Source organism: Parambassis ranga, chromosome 20, assembly GCF_900634625.1.
Source record: "Parambassis ranga chromosome 20, fParRan2.1, whole genome shotgun sequence".
Classification (NCBI taxonomy): Eukaryota; Metazoa; Chordata; class Actinopteri; family Ambassidae; genus Parambassis; species Parambassis ranga.
This window is the reverse complement of record NC_041040.1, coordinates 14,871,666-14,888,457: the sequence shown is the minus strand read 5'-3', so window position 1 is coordinate 14,888,457 and position 16,792 is coordinate 14,871,666. Positions and strand designations below refer to the sequence as shown.

The 16,792-nt window shown below is 44.3% G+C and overlaps 1 protein-coding gene across 1 annotated transcript in view; it reads left to right on the top strand.

Annotated features, from left to right (window-relative positions):
- Nucleotides 1-816: 816 nt before the first annotated feature.
- tmem108 (transmembrane protein 108) overlaps nt 817-16,792 on the top strand; it is a 37,310-nt gene continuing 21,334 nt past the window's right edge. Inside the window, exon 1 of the mRNA XM_028433233.1 lies at nt 817-1,337. The gene's annotated coding sequence lies outside the window, so the exon portion shown is untranslated. The remainder of the gene's footprint in view (nt 1,338-16,792) is intronic.

Below are 16,792 nucleotides of genomic sequence, written 5' to 3'. Positions count from 1 at the left end.
GGGCTGGATCTGTCACGTTCTCTCTCCAAACATCAATATTTTTGTCTGTTAATCTCGCTTTCTAGTAAACACCAGATTTTGTTTACTCATTTAGGTCTTTGATTCAACATAACAGGGTGCTAGCTGAGGGTGGAGGGCCCCGGTTGCCTCCCATATGGACAGATAAGTGGTTTAACCTCGTAATGGATGGACCGCTGACGGCCTCCTTAACAGAATCAGGCCTGAGGTGTGGGATTTGAGGAGGAAGGCAGTTTGTTGCATAAATGTGAAGCATTCATACTGCAATATATAGATTTTAAAAGTGAGGTCTGACTCATATCACCTTGATTTATTTTTAATAATGTGTCTGAAGCTCAGCTCTGACTTTAATATATTGTTCCACAGGTTCTTATTTTGACTTAATTTTCATTTAATATAAAAACAAAGCTTTCAAATGTACTTATTACATAAGGTTAGAGGGCTGAAATCATCTGGGGGCATAATTCTTAACACTCTTAAGATAAAAAGCTTTTATGGTCTCCATATTTGCTTCTTTTGTCTGCACATAAGAATTTCTATAGAATAAGTTTTCTAATTATATTATGATCATTTCATATTTAAACGTGTCTTTTTTCTGTGGGAGAGCCTCCCACGCTGCTGTCCCTGGCTGGTCAGTCCACTCAGCGTGGAACTGCTTTCAGTCAACAGGTGTCCCACAGAGGTGGGCCGGTGTCCCGCCCTGCTGACTGGCAGGTGGCCAGGAGTTGAGTTTCAGTGACGCTTTCTGTCGTCATTGCGTCACCCCCCTCCACTGTAAGGTAACTTTAATGTTTTCCGCTGGGACAGTGAATTTTCAGCACGACTCTCCGTTCAGGGAGGAAACTCTGCAGCGTGCTTATTAAAATTCCCTGTTCGTACACTCGGAGCCCTCCTTCAGTGGGTGGCACCGGCGTCCTGCGCGCCTCTTTAATTGCGCACCGAGCGTTAGCGAGCACGGACCGTCTCATCAGCAGTGGCCGCGCATCACGCTGCCTCGAGGCGGAGAGTTGCTTCACGTCCCGCTACTTATCGGGGCTGAGAGAGGAAAGGTGGGCGCTGAAGTCCAGAGGTCCAGCGAAGGGTGGCGCCCCTGCGCATCCTGTCCAGAGTAGTCTGGACACATCGGAACTCACAGCGACACGGTCCGGCTGCAGTCCGCTTCGCTGGCTTCCTCGCTGGAGCTGATGATTTTGACATTTCTCGGAGGGGGACTTGGCAACATGTGCGCCCGGATGGTGTGAAGTGTGACAGAGGCTTCGGGGTTTCTCTTCTCTCGGATACGCCAAGTACCCGACGTTACGGTGCATGTTGTGTAATTGGTGAGTACACCAGTTTATCTGTCCTCCTCTGATGAGGCACATCATCCTCCGCTCTGCGCCTCTCAGAGGTGTTTCATCGATTGTCCTTAGAATACCTCAGCTTATTGATCAGGCTGTGCATCCGATGTGAGGGTTTCCAGGCAATTATGAGCAACAGAGGCAGTGACAGACATGAAGACCTGGGCATCAGATCACTGTCAGTACTGCAGAACATTCCAATTTATACACCATCAGGTCATGTGCTACATGATGTAGATGTTATTTGCCATACGCTGGGCTGCTGGTGCTTGCCTGAAAGCACCTGGAAAGCAGATAAGGAGGATTTATATGTGTGTGTTAAATGTAGTCATGTCCAGCAAACATGTGAATGTGGCCAAACACTGACATGTTTCCTCCAGTGTTTCTGTTGACTCTGGGTGACTCTTGGGTCGTCTAACCCAGCTTAGTTACAGATGTGGCAGGTTTGTTTTCAGGGATAAAGTTTTTGAAGGCAGGAGGAGGGTAAAGCCAGCTCAAAGATCTCTCCCCCAAAGTGCCCCTCAAGTGGTTTATTTCTCTGGCAACATGGCAGCAACAAAGCAGATAATAGGAGAAACTCTCTTAAAATGTTGGAGCGCTGTGAACAGACTGCTTCCCTAAATACCTTCATTTGTTTTCAGGGAACGGTGTATAGAGCAGGCTTTAAAGCGTGTCCTAATTGAACCTGCCGACCACTCTCCCCATTGTAGCAGGAATGTTTGGTTGCCTGTTCTCCACAGAAACCCCCCACTCCTTTGTTCAGGGGGACAATCCTCCAGTGCCATGTGTGCATGCAGTGGGTTTGAGGGGGGGAGGGAGCCGGGTCAGCGGGGGTACTGACATGTGTAGCTGACAGCTTCCTCGGGGCATGCTGACATGCTGTGATACCATGAATGGGTATTAGGGAACATATGAGGAAAGCACTAAACACTAATGAGGACATTTATTCTTTGTGCACGATGCTCAGGAACCACAGAGAGACATCATCTAATATCACTGTTTGTACGAACAGGTTGTTCGAGATTCGTTGCGTTTGTTTACAGTATCTTTAGTTTGTTTAAATCAGAAAATTAAATGTCCTGCGAGGATCATGAATATCTGTTCAAAATGTCACGTTGTTCATTGCTTCGTTGCTTTTACAACCAACAGTTTTTAAAACATTTTTCCTTGACTAGCTATTTTTTATGGAGAGTGAAGGATTGTGGGACTTCATCCAGTGTGGAGGCTACGTAGACACGTTTGCCCTCTGAAGCCGTCTGTTGCTCCCTGTTACATATGTAAAACTTGTTTCCACACTTGTTTCCTTGTTCTGTTTTTTTAAAGAGTATAAGGGCTGTTTTCAATTGTTCCACATATTTTTTGACATTGCCACCAAGTAGCATTACACAGCTAGATGTACAGTATATGCTAAAAGATCTCAACAAATACCCCATCATTGTCATCTCTGGCATGATTAACTCTCAGATTTATCAGATTATATATATTAATATATACATATATATATGTGTGTGTGTATGTATCAAAATAATGCTCTCAAAAACTTGACATACCAAAACAAGGACTTAAAAAATGACATGAGGATCTTTATGTTCAGAGGATTTCTCACATAGGTTATCATCACATGCATTTAGGATAAGATAAGATAAAACTTTATTAATCCTGGAGGAAATTCTTTTGCCAGAAGTATCAAGTTACATTAAATACAATTAAGTACAAGAGTGTGAGAGTCAATAAAAATCCAAAGAAGTACAGTAGGCAGTATGACTGAGCACAATAGATGTTGCATGGCTGTAATATAGAGATGGAAATGCTGCGTTCCAATGTGTGCAGCGTAACAGGTCATTTCAACACCTTCCTATTTGGTGGGATATCTTCTGGTGACTGCTGGAAGAATGTTCAGAGGGCAGCGGGTAAACAATCTCCACAGCTGCTCTCTTATCACCATTGTCAGGAAAAGTCTGAAAAACAGGCGGAAAATATCAGCTGTCCCATCCACAGCGGCAGACCTCTTTTAAACAAACTTATCAGGGATTTGTCAGGAAAAGGAAAAAAATCTGGTTTCTGCCACTTGCAGCAAAAAGTCAGAGCTGATGGGAAAGTATTGTGTGTGTGTGTGTGTGTGTGTGTGTGTGTGTGTGTGTGTGTGTGTGTGTGTGTGCCTATGGCATTAGGAGCAGGTTTTGTAAGTAAGCGTCCCTCATGACTGGTAGAGAGTGGTACACCATGAGGTGGAATGTAGCCCCCATGGGCCCCCTCGTGGTGCTCAGGATGGACTTCGCACCTTCCTCCATCCTGAAAGCGGCACAAACAGGATTTCACCTAAGCAAAGGGAGCAATGCCAGCCTGCGTTTTCTAAATGCCATGCAGTATTAATGAAGGCCCTCAGCTGCTTATGAAATGACTTTTATTTAAGCTGAGTAGGGGGTGGTGGTGGTGGGTGGGGGGGTCATACACAGGAACTACAAGGGGAGGTGCCATGCTCAAAAGCAAGCTAAAGCTGGTCTCTTCAAAAAGATAAATTCCCCCCCTCAGCCACTTATGATCCTATCGAAATGTTCCCATAGGACCAGAAGGAGCCTGAGCCAGCCAAGCAGAACTGCCCAACCTCCAAAAAATGCCTCCCTTTCAAGGTGTTGACATTTGAAAGCCATTACACTGTATACAGTAGGATAAGAACCGGCTCTGTGAGCCCGCTGGGGGGTAACAGAGTGAATACCATGCGGTTCCTCAGGTAAACAAAAGATTTGTTGGCAAAGCCACCTGCCTCGACCACGTCGGGCCCCACAGGAAAGACAGATAGAAGGAGAGGAAGGGGGCGTTGGTAATGAATAACCATTATGATGATTAAAGGGGGGGGTAGTGGGCATGGGGAGATAAGAGTGTGGGGACCGTCCGAGCATGAGGTGTTTACAAGGGGAATTCTTCACATTCCTCAGCTGCAGCCATGCCACTCCAATCTGCACCTCCACCCACTGATGGTCACCCTCTGTGCCAAGAGGGACCCAAGGGGCGGAAAGACCCCATCAGTTCCATCTCGGTACAAAGCTGCGGTACATGTGTTATGTAAGGAGATTTTTTGCTTTAGAGTTCTTTAAGGAATATTTGATAGAGATTACACAGCAGGCTGAGGGAAAAGTTCAGCAGGTTTAGAGAGTGAAAAGCTGCACCGACGGGTTTGTAGTGTGGAATGAAAATCGTTTCGATTTTTCAGCTAAAGCACTATTTTTAGCCACGCTAGCAGACAGTCCACCATTATGGTTCAAAGTATTTGGAGTTTTGGTACAAAGATTCATGATTACCAGAGGATACATTCCAATTACTTTTTCCTCTACTTTGTTATATTGCTAATTCTATTCTGAAGGAAACGGTTTGTATTTCAGCTGCTTTAACACAGGCTTTGTTAGACACTAAATAGTCTGTGCAAAGGTACTGCTTCTCTTTTGTACGTGGAAGTCATAAGGGTCGGCTTAGCTCCGGTCTTTATCCCTGTAGTCTATAAAAGTGGTATTTCTTCACAGACAGGCGCTTAAAGTCTGGGAGACAGTCATTAGTTGCTGTTTGTCGTCTATGTTCTTTATGAACAGCGTTTGTTGTCAGCATCATAAGTCCCTTTAATACAACTGTCTTTTAAAGAGAGATCACGCCGAGATGCACCCACATGTGAAAAGTGAAACAGTTGAGTCCTTTGTGGACGAAGAAGTTCTGCGGTTTAGGATCAATCAGCACATTTTGAATGCAGTGCAGATGACTGGGTTTTAATGGGATTACGAGAAGGCCTGGGGGAGCTGCACGTTATACCCCTGCAAACCCAACCTGGGGGGTCATGTGATGGTTGGGGGGGGGGGCAATAGCAGGTGTCAGCCTGATGATTACGGGGTCTCGGGCTGGGCTCACCTCTGAGGATTATTGAGAGGCTCTAATGGATGACCCCAGCTAACAAGGAAGCAAAACTCCACCTTCTCATCCAGAAAAGTGCAACAAAAAAGAGAGAGAGAGAGAGAGGCTCTACTCTCTGGTTTCCTTGGCAACTTCTTCTGTCAGGATATTTGGAATATCAGCACCCAAAAGCATAAAAGACCATTTCACTCGTCAGTTCTACTTTGTGGATGCATACAGTTGCTTCCATTATGTGTCTCATCTTTGCTTCAAGCTTTTGAGCGTGTAATCGGTTAAAATCAAACCTTGTGTAACAGGCAGACTCGTCTGATAGAGACTGCAGATTAAAGTGGCACCATATGTTAGGGAACGAGTCCCTCCGTCCCACCCCTGCCAAGCTAGAGCTTATTATTGGGCTCCTAAGTCACTGTCAGCAGCTAATTGTTGTGGCGGAAAGAGGTGACAAGAGGGAACAACTCCCTGTATCTCCTCTTAAGTGGTCATCTTTACTTTACCCTTCCTGCTTTGCTAATCAAAGCAGTTCCTTCCCTACACACACACACACCATTTGCATGCATGTGTAATCACCTGCCAAGGCCAGGACTTGATTGTTACCCCTCACAAAATCCAAGTAACGGGAGCCAGGAAAGGAAATTCGGAGTATATAAACCCATTGTTTTCTTATGTGCCCTCCCTGTATGGCTCATTTCATGGCTGCTGGAGAGTCTGATTGATGGAATGAATAGTGCCGCAGCTGATGTTCTTCATACACATGACGAGAGCCAAGTCGTTGGCCATGGTGAGAGGATGTAAGAAAAAACAGGAAATGTGATTTTTCCAGGGAACTTTTTAGCTACATGATGATGAGCATGGAAACAATAATGGAGATACAGTATGTTTCTGATGTCTCGCTCGCCGAAGGTTCCACGGGAGCTGACATTTCATTGTAATCGTTTCATGAACCACCTCTGGGAGATCTCCTCAGATGTGAAACCATCAACACTTGTCACCCCCAATTAGGGAGCAGCATACAGTTTACGGTTCTCTCCCATTCTGTCTCGCTCTCCAGTCAGAGAGATTTGTGTCTCGAGGGGGGGCCTGGAAAGCTGTCTGGTAATCTGAGACAGCATTATACAGAACAAGACAGGGCGAGGCATCAGCCCCGGCAAATTAATTTAAATACACAGAGCGGCATGTAAAACGACACCGTGGGACTTGGTCTGGTTTGTGTTCGTTTGTGGTGCTGGTGGCTGTGGCAGGGATGGTGGTTTGTGGCAGCCACGTCACCATGGAGACAGTGACATTATCCTGCGGAGAGGACGTTGATGCTGGAGTGACAGGATTGGCAACGAAAAAGAGCAAAATCACGACGACAGACTGTGACTGGACAGCAGCTTTCACATGTGACCCAGGACCTCTCATCCACAGGATTCATGTTCACACCCAGATTATCCCATATTGTATGTACTGAGAATGGCACTGAACAAATGATACTGCTGCTGAAGCTGCTGGAATGCCTCCCATCTACCAGCAGCATCCCTCCTCCTCCCTCGTGAAGAGGAGAGTGTCCTTTGAAGAGAAGAGATGACTTGACGTTTTGGGTTCGTCAGAAGCTGCAAATAAATTGGACACACTGGTGGCTGCGCAGGCTGTTTGTGCAGTAAACACACACTGCAGCTCTGTCACAACACGCTGTAGTTGCTGCAATTATTCTTCAGCTCCCTTTAAGCACTGTACTGAGAGTTTTACACATCTGGTGCTGCTGTGATAATTCAATATTTTTCTTGGTTTCTTTGTAGATACAGTAAGAGTTTTTACTTTTTCTTTTGTTCCTTCAGAAATGATGAGTGCATGAATCACTGCAAGCACAGACATGTATCAGTTCACTGCACCGTGCTGTTATAATTAAGAGGACCTCAAATCAAATGCAATAATGCTCCTTTGCATTGTGTCCATTATGTGCTGTGTGGTTGCGAGTAGATCTCTTATGCGTGGGTATGGAGAAGGGAATGTACATACACTGAAAGGTTGCCACTGATAAATATGCCAGAAACATGCAGCATGTCCTCGTCTATAACAACACAATAGGTGGTCTTTTGGGTTTGGATGTCACCATTTTAGCGTCGATTATTAACATTTACAGCAGTCTGTGCTGGTCTTCTTCCATCAAATAAGACTTTTTACCTTTATCAACATGCTACTGGGATCTTTTCCTACACCTGAACAAGTAGTTTCGTTGCCTAAACTTTAAAGTGATAGAAAACAACAGGTCTGCACGTTGGAAACTGATGCTAAATAGGTACCTGTGGTGAGGCTAACCTTTCCCCCGGGCAGTTGCAATCAAATAGTCAAAAGAAGTCCTTCACCTTGATGAAAAGTCTTTTTTTTTTATCAAGACAGGTTTTAAGGAGTATAAAATACATTTATGTGGATGCTGTGGTGCACTGTAACATTGCTGTAGGGAAAGAAAAGAAGACATTTGATCAGCCACTACCAACCAGAAAAAGGAGGTTTTGTTCAGCTCACCTGAGCCTTACAGTTCCACACAATAGACAACAATTACAACAATAGCTGACAGCAGCTTGAACACACACATTGTTTGGTTTGCACGTTTCGCACAGTAATTACCTGTTTTGTATAAGTGATTTGTTGTAAGTGACAACAGTGTGTAAAACCTCTTGGAATGCTCCTTTATATCAGATGCGCGCACAGCTTTGTCATCCCCTCCAAACATTGTCACCACAGCAGCTCCTAAAATAACGTCAGTGAGGTCTGTCTGCCTCCTCTGCTTTCCCCCTGGGCACTCAATCCATTCTTCACTCTTCCACTAATAATATATCCCGCTGCCACACTGTCCCATGTCCTATATCACAGAGGAGACAGAAGCAGCAGACTGATGGAGCAACAGACACCTGCACATTCTTTCTCAGCCAGCTCTGTCCGTGTCCCCTCGGGGGCCGAGCATTTGACATTTAACTATGAGCCATAAACAGGCCGCTGGAATGCCATTGACATTCACTTGGTCTGGCACCGATTTTTTTCTGGGTCAGTTTTGACTCTCAGTAATTCTCCGCAGACTTGAGTCTTGCAGGATACTCATGGTTCGTACAGACACAGCTACATCCGATCAATCAGCAAGACAGACAACAGGTGTAGTTTCTACTGGAAGAAAACAGCGAAGGAAACAGATTATTCTTCATCTCAGATTAAAATCCCTTAAATTTGAAGACACACAGCTGAGACTAACATGAAGTGAAAATAAAAACAGGACATGATAACCATGGGAGGATTCCTCCATGTTTTACAAAATCAAACTATATCTGTGGTGTATGTGTCAGTTTTTATATTGCAGTATAAAACATTAACACTAATTTAATACAAGAAAAATAAAAATAACTTATTTCTAATGACTTTTTAAAGGAGCAGTGTGAAGGATCTAGTGACATCTAGTGGTGATGTAGCAGATTGCACCACAGGGCAGCTCAGGACTCAGATCATTTCCTCTACTTTTCGTCCCTCCAGGTAATGGTGTGAAGACCTGTGATAGTTTTAACTTTAATTTTTTGTTTATCCGTCGCTTGATGGGCGGAGACGTGGAAGTTAATCTCACCTACGTTTTCTGTTGATATGAAGCAAACATTATGTTGTGCACTCTTTCAGCTGTTTGATGTAAGAACCGAGGGGCGTGGATCACCTGTGGTTTAACACTCACTCATCGACTGTCTGAAGTTCAGCTCTTCTCAGCTCCACCTCCAGCTGTGGAGTCTAACCACCGCTTCATCCATAATACTAAACACTGCTGACTGACTCTGTGTGTGTGTGTGTGTGTGTGGTGTCACAGATCTAATCCCCAACCATGCTGAGTCTGGCTTGTTCCTCTGCTGTTTACCTATTCATTAATTCAGCCATGAATGATGGCACAGGCGAACCAAAGCTCCTCATCCTCTGGTAATTAAGCATCTATTGGTGAGACATTTTTCTCCTGGAAAGCATTTTAAACACACACACACACACAGTGAGAAGCTGCCTGCTGGGTGTCCTGGGCTGGTGTTGGTAATTAGTGTGCTGAATGGTTGCACTGATTGCTTCATCAGTTATGTGATAGGGATCTGTCCGAGATATTTGATGGATGCATCAACATCTTAACAGTTAAGTCCACTTCACACCTACAGGAACAATTATATAGACGATGTGCTGAAGTCCCTTTAAGGAGCTTACACCCTGATCCTGATCCTGTTGCATGAAGCTCAACGCAACATCAAACCTCAATGTAGATAACTATTGTCTTTGTATTACTCAACATGTATCCTGCTGTAGCTTGTGCGCTCCTGGTCTGTGGTGTCTGCCGCTCAGCTCAGATCCTCCATTTTACTTTGGAAAATTTCACAACCGATTTAGAATAATTGGCTTGTTTTGTTGACAGCGGCTCAGCCTGATGCTGTGAGCAGGACAGCAATTATCAACCCAGTTTCACGCGGATTATTTCTGCACACACCAAGATTTCGGTGTGTAATTGGAGGTTTTAGTCTGACAGCATGTTTAATTAGCATCTTTGAGACTGAGGCGTGTAAAGAAGGTAGATGTTTGTGAAAGGCTTTTCATTTTTCAGGTAAACATCCAGATTAGTTCTTTGAATTCAGAGCTGAACGGATTGGTTCATTGATTTTTTTTTGTCATCAAAGAGTCATTTTTTTATTCATTTTGTGGTGTTTGTGCTTGTACTGCATAACAAGTAACATACTAAATAATCTTGCTATAACAGTGTTAGTGTGGTCATTGTGACTATTAGTATTTAGCGTTACAGTGGATTTGCCAGTGCACTATGAACAAAAAATAGACAAATATCTTGGTTTGTGTCTTAGCAGCATTAGATCTGTTAGCCTGTCAGCCAGTGTGCCAGCTAGTTTTTGTAGCGCTAAACATGGCTGTCAGCATGTGAATATCTACTGTCAGCAATAGAAAATATTTTGAATACATTTCGAAACTCTCCCTTGCCTCTGCTGATGACATCACGCTGTGTCACACATGTCTGCAGAGCCAGACAAATATCGCCTGCTATCTTCTCCAATGTATTAAAAGACACTTTTAATACTCTTTGAAATATCTCTGCTGGTTGTAATTCGTGTTTTGCTGCTTCTCTGTTAACGATGCTTCCACCACAGGCTCCTGTCTGCTGTGTGATATTAATCCAAATATGTAAGGACCCATCACATCTCCTCCACTGTAACTGGACACCCACTGGATCGGCCTCAGTAGGATCTCACTTTAAAATGTCAACCCTGTCAGGTCCCCACGCCGTCAGATCCTTTGTCATCTCCAGGTCAGAGCCGCAGGGAGTGCAGACTCAAGTCATCACAGCCGTCACTCCTTTTCCATCAAATCTTACACGTCCAGATCTAAAGCAAACACAAATTCTTTTACCACTGCTCTCTCCTGGGGTGGCTGAAGACGTGTCACCCCTGTCTGCATAGAAAACTCAAGAGGATCAAAGAATCTGCCATTCACACACTCAGACAAGTACGTGTGTGTGTGTGTGTGTGTGTGTCGCAACAAATGCAGTTTAGTCTTGGTGTAATTGGCTGATTAGGCCTTTAGTCTGTTTGGAGAATTAGGCTGCTCATCCATGAGTAAACTCTCCAGTTTCAGGCCAGTTGTCCTTGTTGTGTTTTTGTAGAGTGCATCTGCGGCCGTCTGTCAGCCCAAATCTCATGGAGAAGGCCTAATTGAAGTGTGTGTGTGTGTGTGTGTCAGCATATAGAGCCAGCCAGACACACTCAGGAATAGCAGCTCTGGAGTTAATCCGTCTCACTAATGGTGGGGGATGGAGTGGTGTGGAGGAGGAGGAGAACAATACAACATCTTTCCCTCCATCTCTCTTGCTTTTTGGGACATGTGGTCATTGCCCAGCGGGAAATCTGGAGACCTTGGATGTTCTGTACGGATGTTGCTGCTCTTGTTCGCTCGTCACAGCTGGCTCTCTGCTGCACAGCTCAAGGAAACGAGGTACAATACACCCCCTCCCCACACAGCTCCAAAAAAACACCCTTCCCTACTGCCTCTCGTTCCTGCCATTGTCGCCCGACAAGAGGCTGCGTCAAGAGGTAAAATTAGGGATGTGCGCATGGAGTGAAGACGGTGTGTTTGAATTAAGACAGGAAGTGAATAGAACCACAGTGGAAACAAGATGAATTTCCTCTGTTGCGAGGCACATTCTTGGGTACAGCTCGGGCTTGCTGTGTCTACCACTGGACATTCCTGAATGTGACAAAGGGCCTCGTTTCCTGTCCTGTGCCGGACATAGCTGTTGTGTGCTTCATAGACACTCTCGGTGAGATCACCAGATAAGTGTGGATTCCTCTGTCTATTGTCCAAGTTTTGCTCTCCTACATGTTGCAAATTCCACTTTGCAGTATTGTTCGGGGCTTCCTTTGCTAGTATTTCCTCTCATGATTACATCAGCTTCCTTACTTGCACTACGAGAGCCGTAAACAGGCCGCATATGAAATGTGAAAGAAACAGCACTTTATATTCAGTTGTGATGCTTAAATATTCAACAATGTCTACTCACATCACATGTTATGAGCTACAAACAGTTCAGCCTGAGCTTTCCTTCTTCTTCTGATGTGTATCGGCATGATGCGTTATATTGGCATTGGTCTGTTTGACAAATACTCATTTCGATGTTGTTAACTTTCAGCAAGATTTTGGTGGTTGAAGAGGCTCTCTGTGAACCCCGTCCTCACACTCTCTCTGCTTCTCTTCATCAGATTCTTAGCCAAACGTTTTTGTATGACTCTTAGTTGGTTGTGTTCATGTTACCAACCTGAACCCAGTAAGATCGACCAGAAAAGTGATCAGGCTGCTTGTTCAGACATGATTCTGACCTGTTCTAATGATCAGATGGATGGAAGGGCTCAGCATCCAGCCTAGGAATCATTGTTTCCTTTATTCTCAGCAGGAATGATGAAGTCAGACTTGACACCCTGAATTTGTTTTTGTCCCTCAGAACTCAGCATGTTGAGACAAGCACCCTGTTCCACCCAGTGGCATCTTGTTGATTTAAAGGGATTAACTGTGTTTGTGTGTTTTCCTCAGTGATGGTAATAACCCCGGGCTTCTTATGTTGCATTTGGAAGAGGAGGACCTAACTCATGCCCACAAGGCACAACCTTTGGTTTGTCATCTTGCACCACTACATTTTTAATCCCTCGCCCTCAAGGCAAATAAAACTGCTTTCATGTTCATGCATGACACTTTGTGAGATGACGCGGGTCTTGGGACAGCGTCCTTGTTTCTTACTCGCTTCCTTTCAGCAGAGCCTGTCTGGAGCGGTGCACGAGGTCACTGTTAATTCTCCTCCCCTCAGAAACAGCGTCACGTACAGGACCTGTGGTGGAAAGCACTTTGACAAATGGTCCCTCTCAGTTTAATGTTGCAGCAGTTGTGCTGCAGTGCACTAATAGTGGTTGTGCTGTCGCTGGGCCAAAGGTTTGTATCAGAGCTGTGATTGTGCATGATGAAGCCTCGCTGACTCTTCTTTTAACACTGTGTACCTGCTCTGAGTACGAGGGTATGAGGTGCGTTCGGGGAGGCCTTGTGATGCACGCTGTGCGGCTGGAGGATAGATGGTGGCTGACAGCACCCTTTGTGTGGCACTACTACTGCTGTGTCATGCTATTTTGCCGTGGTGTTGGCTTGTCTGTTTGTCTCAATTTAAAATCTCTGGAGAGCCGTCTGCTTTTATTGAAAATGTGGAGCTAAAAATACCTTCTGCCTCACCAATCAGGGCAGGGAACAGATTGAACAGTAAGATGTGATTGGATGGGATGCCCCACGGAGGTTGCTAACCAATTGCTTACAAAAGGAGGGATCTTAAAACAGAAAAACACAACATCAAAATCAGGCTTTAAGAGAGGCGATTTCATAATTTAGCAGCAGGCTTGTCTTTTTATTTATTGATCAATTCTTTATTCAGAGTTCAGTCAGCACAAGCTGTATTTATATCCACTGGGAAATAAATTCATCTATGTACTGAAACATTAGTCCCAGTTTCGACAAAATCAGTAATGTAGCCTTTGAAAAAATAAATAATGATTCGAGCTTGACTCATGTTGAGCATTTTTATTGAGCGCCGCTCCTCCAGCTGAGTCACCCTTTCCCTCTGCCAGGCTCAGACCATGTCAGTGTGCCCTCGGGTTGTTTGGCCACCAGCAGGTCTGCCATCGGCGTCTCTGACAGACAGTGAGGTGTGACAGGTGTTAGACCTGCTGCAGATGGACGGTCAGTTGGAGGACAACCACATCACTGGCAGTACAGGAAACCTGACGTGATGCTGACCCTCTGCACTCAGATATACAGCTCTGTCTGTGATTCAGCTGTGATCCATAGTTCTGGTATTGCTTCAGCTTGCGCTTAATATATAAACAAAGTAAATATCTTTGCCTCTTCTATTTTGAAAAAGGCTGCCGAGCTGAATGTATGTGGGAGGTGGAGCAGCTGTGTCCTCAAATGATATTTCTATCCATTTGATGTCAGAGTAGTTTTTCAGTGGAGAGGTCTGCAGTCTGTAAATGAAGGGTGAAGCCTTTCTTATGGACCGTCACTCCGCTCTTGACTCATCTTCTTGTTATACAAGCAAATGAGCCAGAATTTTTCCTGTTTTTGTTTGTCAGTCTGCTGTTTCTGTCCTGTATTCATCATCACTCTGCATATTTATAGTGCTCAAAACAACTTGAATTTTTGACAAAAAGACGTCTCACAAATGCATCTTCTGAGGCAACATTCTTCCATTTGCAACAAGCTTCTTCACCATTTTATATTCACACAGCAGTTTCACTACATTCCCATGACCACAGGAGGGCGTAGTAAAACAGGTTCTTTCAGTTGCCGTGAGAATGTGATACAGTCAGGATGCGATTTTAGGTGGAATGCCCTGTCTGTAGGAAAGCAAGCTGACTGACATTTGACAAGCTAATACATAAATTGAAACTGTTGTATTGATTTTGGCTTTAGGTTCCCCAGATTCCGCTGTTTCGTCACTCGATGCAGAGAAGGCTTTTGATTCAGTTGAGGGGTCCTATGTCCTTGAGGTGCTTAGATGTTTTGGGATTGGTGACTATTTTTGTAAATGGGTCAAATTTAAAATTCTATTTACTAATTCCTCTGCAGTGGTTTCATCTAATTACCTTACATCCCAACCATTTCTCTGGCACAAGGCAAGGCTCACCACTTTCATCTCTACCTTTTGTAATAGCCATGGAGCCACTAGCAGTAGCAATCAGATCACACCCCTCAATCCTTGGTTTTCAGACCGGGGACCCAGAACACCGTGTTGCAATGTACGCAGATGACAGTGTTGTGTTTTTATCAGACCTTGCAAAGTCAATTCCATCCCTCTTAGACTTGTTAGATAATTCAGCACAATTTCTGGTTTCAAAGTGAATAACGACTCTTTTATGTTTCTGAATGATGCTGAGAGAAAGTTTCCAACAATATCCCATCCATTTTATGACTTCACAAACAGATTGAATTATTTGGGTACTCCTGAAATAACTTAAAGGTAGGGTAGGAGATTTTGAAAACTCAGTAAGAGTCAGTCAGATTTTGAAAGTAAACACACGCCCCTTTCTCTCTGAGCTCACCCCGAAGCCACGCCTCCCAACCAGTCTGTGACTTCGGCCATCATGCACGTACCTCTCTGGTGCACACAGAGCAGGAAGAGAGTGACAACCAGCCAATACTCTGCGCAGGGGCGCCTCGTAGGATTGGCTGATGTTTTTAGTGTTTTATAGCTTCCACAGATGATTCATATTCTTCGTATTAAAGCGGAACTGACGAACTAATCGGTTGCTATCGGATTGTAAAGAGAAGTTACACTAATTTAACAAAAAGTGCATCAGAATGAAATCTCCTACCCTACCTTTAAGTCCATCCAACCATGAATCTGTGTTATCTAAACTGACAGATGGATCACTAGATGGATGACCTTGCCTCTATCGTTGGTGGGAAGAATAAACTTGATAAAGATGACTCCTAAACTCTTATCTGTTTTTACTATCAATTCCATTAGCTCCCCCTCCTTCATTTTCCCCCCAGAATTAGAAAGCTTCTCTCAAACATAATCTGGAATAATAGAAAGCCAAGACTCAGACTTTCCCTGTTATATCTGCCCTATGACAGGAGAGGCTACAGATGCCAAATGTGCAATAGTATTAATGGGCTGCCCAGTTAAGGGCCATTACGTTCTAGTTTTTCAAAGATGTTTTCATGCCCTGGGTAGAAATTGAAAAATTATCCTTAAAAGGTTTGCATTTAAGAGGCTTTTAATATTCAGTCTAGCTTGTGGAAGACTTCCTGTATGGTGATGTCTCTGTGTTGGAACATGCAGTAACATTCAAACACATACTCTCCAGCCAGAATAACTACAGAGCTGAATGATAATGAGCAGCTTAATTTCACACTTCATTATTGTAAATGTATTGTTTAGTCTTAAAATTCATTAGCGGGTGGTTGATGTCTCTACCAAACAATGCAGCACAGTCAGTTTCTCCTATGTTGAATTAATAAATCATAATATAGCAAGATTTCCTCTACTGAAGATTTTCCAGCTTCCAGGCTCAGCTTAAAAACGCCTCTTTGCTTTAAGGGACTTAGAGCATGAAGTTTGAAGATGAGATGAGAGAATTGAAGGAGAAAGATACTTACTGGGATGAAAGCATGACATCACATTAAAGATGTGGGGAGCAAAGAGATGGAAGATGAAGGAGCTGAAAAGCCTTGCAGCACAGGGCTGCGCTACAACATCTAGCCCTGTGTAAAAAATGCTGTTATAGATCACTTTACAGAGCGGTAACAGCCTCTCCTCCTGACATCTCCCAGCTTCTGGGGGTTTGACAGCCGTATGCAAAGCCTGCCAAGGATCCATGCTGGAGCACACACAGCAAGGAGACTATCACCAAACAGACACTCAACAAACTGGTTGTCTCTGCCTCTGGGAAGCTAAATCAAGAGCTGCAGTCAAAACCACTCAATGAGTTGTGAAAATAGTCTTCAGAAGTTGGAGAATGGAGGCGAGGCATCCAGCAGTGATACAATCTTTGATCGATTAGGTCAAATGCATCATCAAAGCGCCCCCAGCCTGTTTGCCTGCTGTAAATTTAGACCTTTGACTGCCATTACGTGGAGGAGCATGTGCTTGTTATCCGTTACCGTGGCCCCATTGAGGAGCACTGGTCCGATAATCATTGTTGCAGAGCATGAGAGACAGACTTTATATATCAATCTGCCTGCTGGCCTGACAGGAGGATCAGCTTCACCGAGAGATGTAACAGTCCACAGAGGTCTGACTGTGAGACTGAACGCAGAGATGAGTCTTTGATCAAATGTTTTCCCCTGTGATTTGGATCTGAATGAGGAAAGGGTAAGGCAGCTCAGCTCCATGTGCAGTATGCTTATTCTCAAGGCTGCTGATCAGTAAGTTTGTAAAAGATTTTTGATCATTCATCTCTCCTTTTGACCCACTCCGTCTCTAATCTTCTCGTCTTTTTGTCAAACAAACCAAT